Consider the following 13,533-nt stretch of genomic DNA (forward strand, 5'->3'; position numbering starts at 1 on the left):
AATCACAAAGACATTTGTGTGGTTGAAAATTCACAGAGCTTAAGTTGAAACAGATTGAAATCTGCACCCCTTCCTAGTCCTATCACAAAAGACCACTTCAAAATCTGTGGATGAGTACCAGGATGAGGTTATCTGGTGTGGCTTATCATATTAATTATTGGCTCAGATCAACTCAAGTGTGTGTGTGTGGAGAAGGGATACGTCAAATTTCACAGAGGTGAGGCAATGTTCTATCCCATACCTCAATCCCTGCTAGTTTCCTGAGGCATGCACTAAGTCCATGCTTTGGGGAATGCTTTATTTTGGTTGAATGTTACCCTTTAAACTTTTGCCAAGTATTCTTATTTCTTAAAGTTTACTAGTAAAGTACCTCCTGACAAAACGTGTGCAGCTTCTCCTTTGTGCTCTCTCTTAAGGTGTCAAAAGAACTGAGGGCTCTCCTAATATATTCGGAAGGCAAATACTGTTGGTGCCTCGTGTATTTTTAAAGTAAAACCCTTTGGTGAGCTCATAGCTCAAGACTTGAGGTCTTACACCTGATGTTAGAGACTGCTGGAGCCCAGATGCCTCACTGTCCTGCTGAACTTGCCTGTTGTGATGTTAGTGGAACTGATGCAGGTAAGAATATTTAAGTGGGATTTTTTCCTCTCCCCTTTTAAATATTCTTTTAGATTTTTTCATCTTATAGATAAAAATCTGCTCAGAGTTTAATGGATGTGTTTCACCTCTCATATGGGCACTCTTCTAGAAAGGGACTTCGTCATTCACATCAATGGAATTGCACCAGTATAAAACAGGAGGAGAGTAGTTGACGTAGAATTCATAAGTCTGTTGAGGTTGCTATGAATTTTTCTTCCCATAGGTCAACAAATCAGTTAACCTGTTTCCTTCAGGTCACTGGCATAGAAACAAATAGCAGTGTTCACATTTTCTGGAGAATTAACACAGTTCTGAAACACAGTACTTGTGTTTCAGTGTTACACTACAGGCTAAGGACTACGCTATTCCTTGTGGCAGCTTTAAGGGGGAAGAAATTCTCATGCTTTTAAGACGTAATTTTGGGCTTAAAATTTTGGGCTTACCTTTCCGTCAAGATACAATGGCAACTGTGGTGTTGCATGCTATATTTACACAGCCCATGGGCTGCATTTCTTCTGGTGTAACCCTCATATAGTGGAAATATGATTAGGAAAACCTTTTCTGACAGCCAGTTTGTATTGGTCAAGTCTGACAAGCTGTCTTTTCACATCAGGGTATTACAGCTGTGAGACAGCTATCATGGACTATCAGGATGGAGTATCACACAGTTATAATTTGTAGTAACTGATCAAGACATGTTGGACAGGACTTTTCTCCATATAGTAGTAGCTCCTGGTTGCTTTGCCACGTGTAAGGTCTCCCTTTGTGTGTGTAAAACTCCACATGCATGATATCCGCAGTCTCAGATGCAGCTGAATTGCCTTCATTGAATTGTCTACCTCTCTTCATTGACAAGTGTGGCAGCTAAAGCAACCAGAATTCTGATGTAGGCACCCTTTCAAGTTCCTGAAGTTAGGCAAGCTAGATAGAGATTCAACTATGACTATCAATATAATGGATTTGGAACTGCACACTTTAAGTAATCTCACCCACAAATCCATATATGAAGAATAGTAACCCATATATAAATATATGTACATATAGAAATAAAGAAAATTCTTTAGTCTAAATCTTTGTTCTCCAAGTGTTGAACAGAAGGTCTCAAAAAAAACCCCTGCATAAATAGCCTCATTTCTAAAGTGTGTGGCTAGAGTCCTGCTTCCATAAAAATGTAGGGTGGTGTATCTATGAATTTAATGGGAGAAGAGCTAGTTTGTGATGGTGGAGACTTAAAAACTATTGTAATTTGTAAGACTTTAAAAAATCTTACAAGCATCTAAAAATTCTGCACTAAACAGATATTTTTCCTGCTCTGCTTAAAAGTGTATCTCATAGAGAGCAATCCTCTTGTCCAGAGGTTGTAAAGGAGGCACATGAGGTTCTGGTTCTCTGTGTACTTTGTGTCATACTCTCTATTCCTGTAGCTCCAGCCTTGTTCTTTGGAATACTGAACTATGCAGTTGCACGTCACCTGCAAGAGAGAAGTACAGCATCTATCTGTCAGAAAGGTAGAGTTTAAGGCCAAAACAGATATGAAGTGAGAATGCTATAAGAATAAAAAATTACCTATCAGGTGCTTGTCCTTGATCTAAACTGTATGAATGACAAAAGTGTGAGAGCATGGTTTGTTAGAAATTTCTTATCTTTTAACAATGTTCAGTCTTTAGTCTTCTAATTGTCTCGAAAAATATCTCCTGGAAAGTCACTATCGAGCATTAAATCTCAGTTAAAATCTTTCATGTGTGCCTTCAGTACAAAATTAAGAAAATTATGGCCACATCCTTTTATCATTTTGGATAAGTGTCTCTTGTCTGATCTAAAACTCTTCTGTTGAATTTGGTGAGAGTTCATAAACTCTATCCTGTTTGCAGCTTTCTAAATTGTGAAAAGTTCAGCAATATATTAATAATCCAGTTTTATGTGATTTTTCTTTTTCAACAAGAATTATGTGAGATGTGAGGATTCCTAACAAAATAAAGAACAGAAGATAGCAAATTAACCACAAATATCTTAGAAAGTGATGTCCTTATGACAACTATGGCTGAATTTGAACGATTGGGTAATCATGGCCACTTATATACATTTCATTTTACATGCTGAGAAAAATTCCTCCTGTCACAAGAAATTACAGCCCTAATACAGGATAAATACACTTGATATTTGTATGCTTGAAGGATTGCAGTTAATATATGCTATTCACCAGTATATTAAAGTATTTTCATACTTTCATGCTGTGTAAGGACAGCTTTAAAACAGAGTAGTTTTTGTTTACTTTAATGAAGATGTTTCTTCCATAGAACAACCAAGACAGGGAAACCTACATAAAAGAGATGTGTGAATTATTTAGGGGTAGTATACCAGATTAGGTATTTTAATGTCAAAGAAACATTCTGGATGCTTTGACTGCATTCATCATACTCTCTTTTGTATGCATTGAATATGGAAACTGTCAAAAGTGTTGAAAGTTTGACAGATTTTTTGAGCTAAGTATTTTCTTTTTTTGACAGAACAGTTTGGTTTCTGAGTCCTGCATCCTTGCTTCACTGAGCAAGGATGCTGTTATGTTTGGCTTAGTTCATTTTGAAGTCTCCAGTGGTCATAACCCATAAACCAGAGTGACACAAGGCCATCAATCAACATGCAAAGACGCTTGTCTAAGCTTTGAATTTTTGAGGCCATCTTTGCACATGATGTTCAAAGTGCAACTTGTGGAATATCAATCATTTTTATCATGTGACAGTGGAGCTCTGAGATTGGAGTTCCTGCCCACGTCTCGGTGTTCTGAACATTTCATGTTACTGTAACCTACCTGACAGCACTGTTTCTTCAGGTGTGTTGTTTTCACATGTAAGAATGCTTCTAAACATTTTTTGAGTTGAACCTTAATGACATGGCTTTTAACCAATGAGCCATGATCACTGCTGGGTTTTGATGGCTAAATGGCGACCCTATGAAGGTGATTTTCTGCAGGTTCAACATTAATTTTATTCTTTCTACTGTACTACTAGCTACTAGTTACAAGGTAAGTACTAACATATATGCCAAATTTAAAATTTGGCGAATTAAAATAGTGAAATAATCTACTTGCTCTTTACATGTTCCTATGCTTATTTCCAGGTTTTTTGTAAGACTGACTATGCCTTTTTAACCCTTCCTGTACAGTCAGCTACACAGATTTTCTAAGTTATTCGAAGGAAAGCAGAATCTCTTAGCTCAAGTAAACTATTAAAACCCCCTAACATAAACAATACAAAAACTGGACCTGGAGTTTGCCAACATGCTGAGTTGTGATTTTGTAATACCAGAAAGTTTGTGACTTTTACTGGCCACTAAGTTTAGGGAATTCTGCAAACCCATATTTTACAAGTTGGCTGATTCAGAAATATATTTAGAAATACCAAAAGCAGTTAAGAGCTCTCCCCCCATGACCTTCAGATTTTATGATGAAATATAACTGAAACAGAACTCTTCAGGGAAATTAAGTTTGTGGCTGATTCAAAACACTCTGAAATCCCATTACATTTTATTTTGCTGATTTTGGGAACTTCAGCGTATGATTGAAGTCAAACATTTGTCTAAGTGTTTTGTTGTTTTGGGATCAAAAGTTTGAGACTAAACCTCATTTTTTCCCTCAAAATAAGCTATTCATTTTTTTATTTGTTGCATAACCTAACTGTGAGTTTTAATAAAACTTTCATGCTGAACATGACCAATAATCACACCTTTCTATTAAAAAGTATTCATTTTTGTAAACCACAAAGACATACCTCTACATAACTGCAGCTACCTCTTTATCTTGTTTATCATCACTTGAATTACTTTTTTTGGCATGTTCATTGTGCTCTCCTAATGCTGTCTATGCTGTAAACTTTGTAACAAAATGGCAAGTTCTGAGATTTATTTAAAGGAATTTCCTGTGTTTCAGTAAGGGTGGCATTGCTGTTTGAAGGAGGCAGCTGCTGCTGGCTTCAGGGAATTTTGTGGTTGGTGGTGAAGCTCTGGAGGGGCTGTACACCATCATGTAGTCCTGGGGTGTAGAGATGGGCTAATCTGGGACCACATAGCATAAGGGCTATGTGGATTTCATTGCCTAAGCAATAGGAATCTAATCACCTTGGACACTTCCATCTGTCCCCCCGTTGCATCTCCAGAGGGAGAGAAATCTCCTATGGGTCATATCTGTCAGCCATGGGCAAATGTCTTGGAAATATGCTAAATTAGCACCTGACTTGTTTGAAGGACTCTGTGTAAGTAACTCAGTGATCCCTTAGTCTGCAAAGACAGTGGATACATCCCAATGCATGTAGGAAATGCAATTATGTGTTAAAGTTATAGACATAAAATATATTAAACTCCTTCCATTGTCTTCAAAAGCTGCAGGGAACCAATCTCAAGACTTAGTACCTGAAGCTGCTGTCCCAGAACAGCCAGTGCAGGAACCAATGCCTGGTTTCACTTCTCATTTACCAGCTGACAGCCAACACTTAGCAAATCTAACTTAGAAAGTCAGGTCAGGAAACACTCATATGAGGAGCCTTCTCGCCCTTGCCAGAACTGTGAGCATTTCATGATACAAGTGCAGAAGTGAGTCAGAAATGAAGATTTTTTTTTTCCTGTATTAACACTCCCTCAAAATTTGAATCCAACGTTCTCCTCTATTTAAGCAACTGGTGTTGCCAAGGCTTCCACCAGCATTTTTATAGGCAATTTGTTGCCATACAGCAGGACTGTGTAGTGTTGGGCCCAGTTCTGTTTAATATCTTTATTGATGATTTAGATGAAGGGATTGAGTCCACCATTAGCAAATTTGCAAATGACACTAAGCTGGGGGGGAATGTTGATCAGCTGGAAGTCAGGAGGGCTCTGCAGAGGGACCTGGATAGGTTGGAGAGTTGGGCTGACTCCAACGGGATGAGGTTCAACAAGGCCAAGTGCCGAGTCCTGCACTTTGGCCACAACAGCCCCCTGCAGTGCTACAGGCTGGGGACAGAGTGGCTGGAGAGCAGCCAGGCAGAAAGGGATCTGGGAGTTTGGATTGACAAGAAGCTGAACATGAGCCAGCAGTGTGCCCAGGTGGCCAAGAAGGCCAATGGCATCCTGGCCTGGATCAGGAACAGTGTGGCCAACAAGTCCAGGGAAGTGATTCTTCCCCTGTACTCGGCACTGGTGAGGCCACACCTGGAGTACTGTGTCCAGTTCTGGGCCCCTCAGTTCAGGAAGGATATTGAGGTGCTGGAGCAGGTCCAAAGAAGAGCAATAAGGCTGGTGAAGGGACTTGAGCACAAGTCCTGTGAGGAGAGACTGAGGGAGCTGGGGCTGTTCAGCCTGGGAAAGAGGAGTCTCAGGGGAGACCTCATCACTCTCTACAACTACCTGAGAGGAGGTTGTAGCCAGGTGGGGTTGGTCTCTTCTCCCAGGCAACCAGCAGCAGGACAAGAGGGCATGGTATTAGGCTGTGCCAGGGGAGGTTTGGGTTAGATATTAGGAAGAAATTCTTTACAGAGAGGGTAATCAGGCATTGGAATGGGCTGCCCAGGGAAGTGGTGGATTCTCCATCCCTGGAGGTTTTTGAGATGAGACTGGATGTGGCACTCAGTGCCATTATCTAGTAACCATGGTGGTGGTGGATCAAGGGTTGGACTTGATGATCTCAGAGGTCCTTTCCAACCTGATTCTATGATTATATACTACTTGTTTCCTTTTTTAGCACGTAAAAGCTGACAGCACTACTTTATTAACATTCCTACTGTGTCTCTAGTATCTACCACATATCAGCAGTGGATTGGAACACCCTCAGGACAACTGTTCCAGGAGGAAGCATTCTGTCTACATCAAATCTGAGGACTCCATCTCACCTCATCTACAGTGACCTGGGCACCCACCAGCTACCTTTTATCCCTGGTGTCTGCAAGAAGCTAACCCAACTGCAGGCTGCTGAAACTAGGATTCTGTAGTATATCACAGTTGGATAGGTGATGTTAAATCCATAAGCAGATTTTCTTGCTACATTTATGTTGAATTTTGATTGTATGCCCACTCAAAATCCAGTGCAAATGGAGTATGGGAGCGATATAAGTAAAAAAGACTGACTGGTCTCCAAAGCTTGTCTGTCTCTCTCTGCTTTTCTGCCAGAGTCTTCTAGCTTATGCTAGATGCTTTCATAACCATGGAGGTGCTTTCAATACTTTTCTATTTCATCATGAAATTCAGCCTTTTGTGTTTACAAGCCTCTGCTTCCCTCTACGGTGAATGAATTCAAGTGGAGACAGACTTTTTCCCGGCAGAACGAACTCCATTACCACTGCTGGGTCATGGTTGTCGAAAACTCCTGTAACGCACATCACATAGGGATCACCAAATACAGACAATGACGAAATGAGGCTGCACACACACCATGATTCGGTTTTCAGGATTCTCCACAGAGCTCTCCCTGCGTTTCCCCTTTATTAGGGTTCTTTGGTAAACAGTACCTAGTGTAGTCATTCAGCTAATTAGAATTCCCAGGACTTTTTGCAAACTCAGTGTTTTGATTCACACACTCCTTCTCAGCTCCAAGGCCGAAACACTCCCTTTTGATTCCAATTGACTGAATGCAGGTGCTGCCAGCTTAACTTTACCCACATTCCTCCTTTAAAAGCTCTTAAATAAGAGCTTCTAAAGATGCTGGGAGAATTGATGTAGGAACTTGATAAAGAAATGAAAGCTTGCAATCCCCAAAACTGCAATGCTTCAACAGGACCTGCTGGATCTGGTACAGATAACAAGAGCTTTTGGGTGACTCTTACGTGGCTGGATATGGGGGTTTGTGGGCCTGTTTGCAGCCAGGGCAGATATTAGATGCTCCTTACCTCCCTCACTTTGTACAGCTTCCCATGACAGCTATACCCATTCATCAAGCCCTGAACCAACCAACCTAATTTTAGAAGTTTGTTTTTCTTCCAAAGCAACAGTTTACCCTGAGCTTGAAGCTTCTCCTAGAAACATGCTCTGATTCTCTCTGTTGGATTAGAGGTTTGAGGGATCACCATTATTTAAGGAAATCCCATCCCAATAGGGTTTAGGCAAGTGTTCTGGCAAAAATTGCATATAAGGGATTTAAGCTCCAGGGATTCCACTGCTCTGAAGGATCTGACTGGCTCTTTGGAGACTTCCTAGCTGCCAACACAGGCCATGACACTACACATGGGTGCTCAAAACCTTTCTGTAGATGTGGCAGTAAGCTCCAAGACAAAATGATCACAGCTGGCCACTAATGATGTGCATCACATTGCCTGGAGAACAGTGTGAAAGATCTAGGGAAAGGTTTGTGATGGTACTAAACATGCTCACAACTGATGCAGGAGCTGATTGAAAATGTGCTTTGAATATACATAAGACCATAAAAAGGTAGTTCTGGAAAACAAAGATATAGCACTATAACTCTTCGATGGAGTTATCATCCATAAAAGTCAATAATCCTTTAGGAACATATTTTTGTACTTCTAATATCCATAATAAAACATAGCACCGAAGCCCACAATTTAATTACAAGTTGTTCTAAGAATTTTTTCTTTAAAAATATAACCAGGATACTTTCACTAGAGGTCCTTTATTTTTCTTCTAAAAATTATTTCCTCATCAGCTTCTTTGTATAGTCCATAAAGTGATAAGGCAACCATCTTTTATATCTCCTGCAGACTCCCTCAATAATTCAGGTAGGTTATTCAGGATTGATTAGCACAGCTTAAATTCTAGCTCTGTATCTGAGTTTCTCAAGCGTAAAACTAGAGCTAATACAGACGCTGTAAAATTAGAATTGTTATTGTTCCTGATGCTCTTAGACACATAAGTAGGGAGAGATTTTTAGTATATTAAAACATCCAGGAAGCATTTGAGGTTATAAGCACCAGTTCTGCAAAGTCTACAAATAATTTTAAAAGATAAGAATTTTTGAACTTGTGAATATCAACTTGTTAATGACTCTAAATACCCCATTTTATATTAGTTCTAATTCAAACAATGGAGCGATTTTACAATATACATATTTTCTACATACAAGAACTAAATTTTTACTTTATATACTCTTCTCATAGTTATTCTTTTTTCTTTTTTTATGCACGATTCTGAATCCAGAATATGTCTGAATAATTCTTTGGTAAATAAGAGACAGATACTTTTTCCTTGATAGATAAAAGACAGATACTTTAAGAAGTATATTCTTTTTTACTCTGGTCTCATGCCTTGCTCTACAGGACTTTGAGGACATGCAATTACTTCTGCCATCAGAGAAACCACTTAGATGCTTAAAGGTGAGGATTTGCTTAAGTGCTTTACTGATTGAGCTTTTATTGTGCTGGAGAGTATCAATCAAAAAAAAAAAAGTCCCTTTTCTCCCTCATGATTCAAAACATCTAAAGAAACCGAGCACCATACAGAGAATTTTGACCTTTAGAAGACATTTTGTGAGGCATTTTAATGATATACAAAGGGTACTTCTAAAATCTTCAGCATCCGTCAGCCGTCGCCTCGCCTATCAAAACACGCAAGTTAATTAAAGGCAGGAACAAAAAAACAAAGAGCAGGCCTCCGGGAAAGGCTTCATCCCTCAGCTGGCTCCGGTAGATGGCACTGCTCTGAATAATTTGAGCCGGCGCCAGCGACGCCTCGGGATGCTCCGGCTCCTGCTGCTGCCGCGGCCCCGCGGCGCTGCCCGCTGCGGAGCTCGGGGGTGGCACTGAACCGTCCCCAGCCGCCCTCAGGCCGGCGGGGAAGGCGTTTGCGTCCTTCCAAGAGATTGCTAGCGAGGAAAAATAATCGGTTCCCGCTGCTGTGATTTGCTGGCTGCTGCTTGTACCTGTTGCTTCGCTTCATAGTAACTCTTTCCCCCTCTTCGCTTCGTTGTATCTCTTCCCTCTCCCCATTTTGGTTTTCGGCAAATTCAACGTTCACTTTGTCAAGCTACAGAAAAATCTGCTGCTAGTGTCAGCGATAAGAAGTGTCCCTTTCCGATGCCTTGTGAAGTGCTTTGGAGAGACTGTGTCTTTGCTGAGGGCTGAGTCCACCCTCGTGTGTGTATGTGCTGCTGTTTTACTTTCACAAAGGGAAGCAGGGACCTAAAATCTCGCTTTACAAAGGACCTCGGGGATTGGAAAATTTAAGTTTCAGGTATCTTAGTGCCTAAAAAAATCCTCTGTCCTTGAATGAGAGGACTTTGGTGTCAGATTGGACTTGGTGTCAATGTTTGTAGTGGACAAAGCTCCTTTTCTGTTTTTATTTCCTATTTTTATTCGTGAGTTCCCTTCTGAAGTTTGGTGCTTTAACCACACCACTCTTTTCTGGTGAAAAACAGGGACAGTTTTTGGATCTGGGAACACTTTTTGACTGCTGGCTTTGGCTATTGAACTGGCCTTACTCTGATTCCAGGGAGGGAAACTCTGGATGCCCTCCCTACCTCTGAGCTGTAGGGGAAGTAAACATGAGCATGAGGAAAAAAATAACCCAGACACTTTTTTCCTAGAGCTTTCTAAAAGCTCAGGAGAAATAGGCTTCACTGGGCAGTCTTTGTTCCTGCAACATTTCTATTTTTAAAACTTTCAGTGGGAATTTGAGTTGGTGTTTTCCAAATACATAAAACAGCTGGTTTACTGTGCTGTGTGTCACCCTTCAAAAAACCCAAACTAAGGCCAGCCAGGGACCAGGAAACACTAGATTCTCCCCCACCTCTTTCCCCAGGCAAACAATTCCCTAAAAGCAAAATTTCAGACAAGTAAACGTGAATATTGTCCACTGCCATTTTCTACTCTGGTAAGTAGTTTGAGGTCATCTTTTCTGTATTTACAATGTGTGGCTTAAAATACAAACACCCTTTGTTTGTGCTTTTTTATTGTTTGCACGACTGAATGCTTTCACAGATATATGCTGCAATAAAGGATGGCTTAGAAATTCGATGTAAAAAGGCAGCCAGTGCCACTGGGGAATAGAGTACTCTACCAATCAAGACACAGCCTCCATTGACCAGACTCACAATGTAATGCACTTTATAAAATGTGTTTAATGCAGGGCTGAAATTTATGCATCATAAAGAGGCAAGGCAAACCCCACCTTCCACTCCTTTTCAATATTTGGTAGAAATTCTGATCATCAATTTCATTAAATGTTTACTTGTCTAAATTTGTAAGGTCTGCTACAATTTTGCCTGAAATTGAAAACAAAGACCTTTCTGGGCACCCTGTTCTTACTTTTTTTCTGTACAAGAATGTCATGACATTTTAAAACCTATAGGTACTTTCTTTTCTTCTACTCCTTAATTGAACAGCAGGATACGTTTTAAGTGCTCCTTCACTGTAGTTCTGAAACATGCCTAACACAGATGTCTTTCTTTTGTCATTCTTCTTCCTTCCTCTTTAAAAATTTTATTTCCCAGACAAACAGGTGAATCTCAAAAGGGTTTTCTTCAAAAAAGACTTTAATTCTTATGTCTGTGATTGCCAATTGCAAAATGTAATAAATGTGTTTGCCTCTGGGCTTAAGAATAAGCATCAGATATTCATTCTGGAACAAGCACTTTCAGAGCTACTAGGCTACAATTATAGTTGTGCTAGCAGGTGTGAATTATTTAATTAAGGTCAGAAACCAGTCTTCTTTAGAATGAGCAAGTTTCAAGTGCAGTTTGACCATTCAAAATGTGTTAATTGCTTGACAGAGTAGGTTATATAATTATAGACCGGGTTAAATTTTGTTGAAATGAGTAGATCCTTCATTTAAGATAGCTGTATGAAGAACCAGGGCATACATTTCAGCCCCAAGTAGAGACAGTGCAAGGCAGCTTGGAAGTGTAAGTGATATGTGTGGATGAGCTGGGTCTATCTATTATTTTGGCAGTATAGGGTTTGTGGATGAGAAAATAACACTAAATGATAAAGAAAAAAATCACAATATTATAGAGTATCTGTGTGTGGTCAGGACAGCAATGTATACGGTATTGAGGTACTGGACTGAAAAAGTGGAAAAAAACCTTCAGTGTTAAGTCCACCTGACATTCAGGAGGTTTGATGTTGTACATCACTGTGAACGTACAAATTACAAAATAACCTCATGTTCCCTGGGTTTTGCATGAAGTAGAACATCACATCTGTTCAATAGGATACTGGTGGCCTTGGCCCTTTTTATCCAGGGCTCAAATGCTTTTTTATAACCTGTATACTTTTGTAGCTCAATTTTTCATGCATATAATGACCATGTTTGTGCTGATATTCATTGTGTATCCAAACTGTCCTGTCCCAGAAAACCACAAAATAACCCAGCTTGGTTGGGACCAGCTGTAAGGGCAGTAGTGGTGGGTTTGAGGATACGGAGCACCAGACATGAGATGAGCAGCCTGACGCTTTGTGGCTGACTGCATTAATTTTCCACAGCTCTCTTCTGGTTTAGAAAAAAAAGTCTTCTCACCCATGGTCATGTTCCTTTTACCTAGGGGTTTGGTAAATACCTAGCAGATGGGTTTACTGAGGAAATCCTAGTGAGGGGAGAGACAATAACAAGGAGTTATGTGCACTGGTCAGGTAAATATTGGAATTTGAATCTAAAACCTCTGCAGAAGAAGTTGCCCTGGCAACAACATGCCAAAGTTCAGGGGTGGAGAGAGAGAGAGAGAACTCATACTGGGGCTGAGCCAGTGAGGTGCTTAATCAGGAGTAACCAGCATCAGGAAAGCTGTTCGAGGATGGGCTGCTCCTCTGAAGCTGCTGCTGAGCAGCCTGACTGTCACACGTTAATCACTGCTCGACTGTTTGATGAATAGTTTTCAGTAGCCCATGAAGGACTTTAATCACGTTTGATGGAAGTCTTTCCCCTGACTTTGCCACTCTGCAGGGATAAGGCCCTTGAATCATACACTGCTGGCAGGCAAGTTTCAGAGGAAGGAAGAAGTTGAATTAGTTACTGTTTTTCTGGTTCTCGCAGCCAGCAGAGTGGAGACATTATGTGTCATCTGCTTTGGACCTTGAAATGAGAGAGTTAAAGTTAGGACACAATGCAAGTAGCCGTATTATTTATAAGGAAAGAATATTTAGAATATAATATAGTCAGCTCCATGTGATTTATGTAAAGGAGGAAAGACAAAAACAGAAACCCAAAGAATTTTTTTCTTTTTCTTTGGGCATTCTTCTAAACAAAAAGTTATACCAATGATGGCTAACTGGTTCACTGGCTTATCCTTACTGGAATCACTTATAAAACCCCAGCTCTTGGTTTGTTGCACAAAACACCAGAAGATTTAACTGTGTAAGGGGAAAGAATAAAAAGTCAAATGCAAGAACTGAAACATGAACGAACTGTAGCTGCAGTAGAGTGTTCACCAGGCTCACAGGGTCTCCATGAATGCCACTGTGTCCAGTACTGTGTATGCCTGTGCAGGATAATCCACCAACAGCTGGTGGCTATATGACTGTTGTTTCTTTCAGCCATTTGCCAGGTACTTGAGATACTCTGAAAAGTGCTGATAGGGAAGTTTGGTTTTCCTCAGCAAACTGAAGCACTTCACAACTTTGTTAGCAGAGCTGGCTGAGGCAGACTATTCATAGTTCCATGAAAAATAAACAAACCCCTTAAACATTACAACCAAGAGAGCTACATACTCTCACCTTCTTGGATAGGATGTAGACATTGCAAAATGATGCTGGAACTAAAGGAGCTTAGAAAATTTGTAGTTTATAATTCAGTCCTAGTCAGCACTAATGACCAGTAATTTGCAACCAGCTGGTGAGTGTTCCAGTTTATTCCTTATGAAAGAGTGTGAGATGAAAAAGGGGAAACACTTTCCTATTGCCATTTCTAATAAAGTAGTAAACATTGTTGAATGCCAGATTAAAGAGTATGAATTTGATTTGTCCTGCTGGAGTTTTCTGATGCAGAAGT

This window comes from Manacus candei, unplaced genomic scaffold (assembly GCF_025592945.1).
Source record: "Manacus candei isolate 608988 ecotype Guabito, Panama unplaced genomic scaffold, ASM2559294v1 h1tg000159l, whole genome shotgun sequence".
Lineage (NCBI taxonomy): Eukaryota > Metazoa > Chordata > Aves > Passeriformes > Pipridae > Manacus > Manacus candei.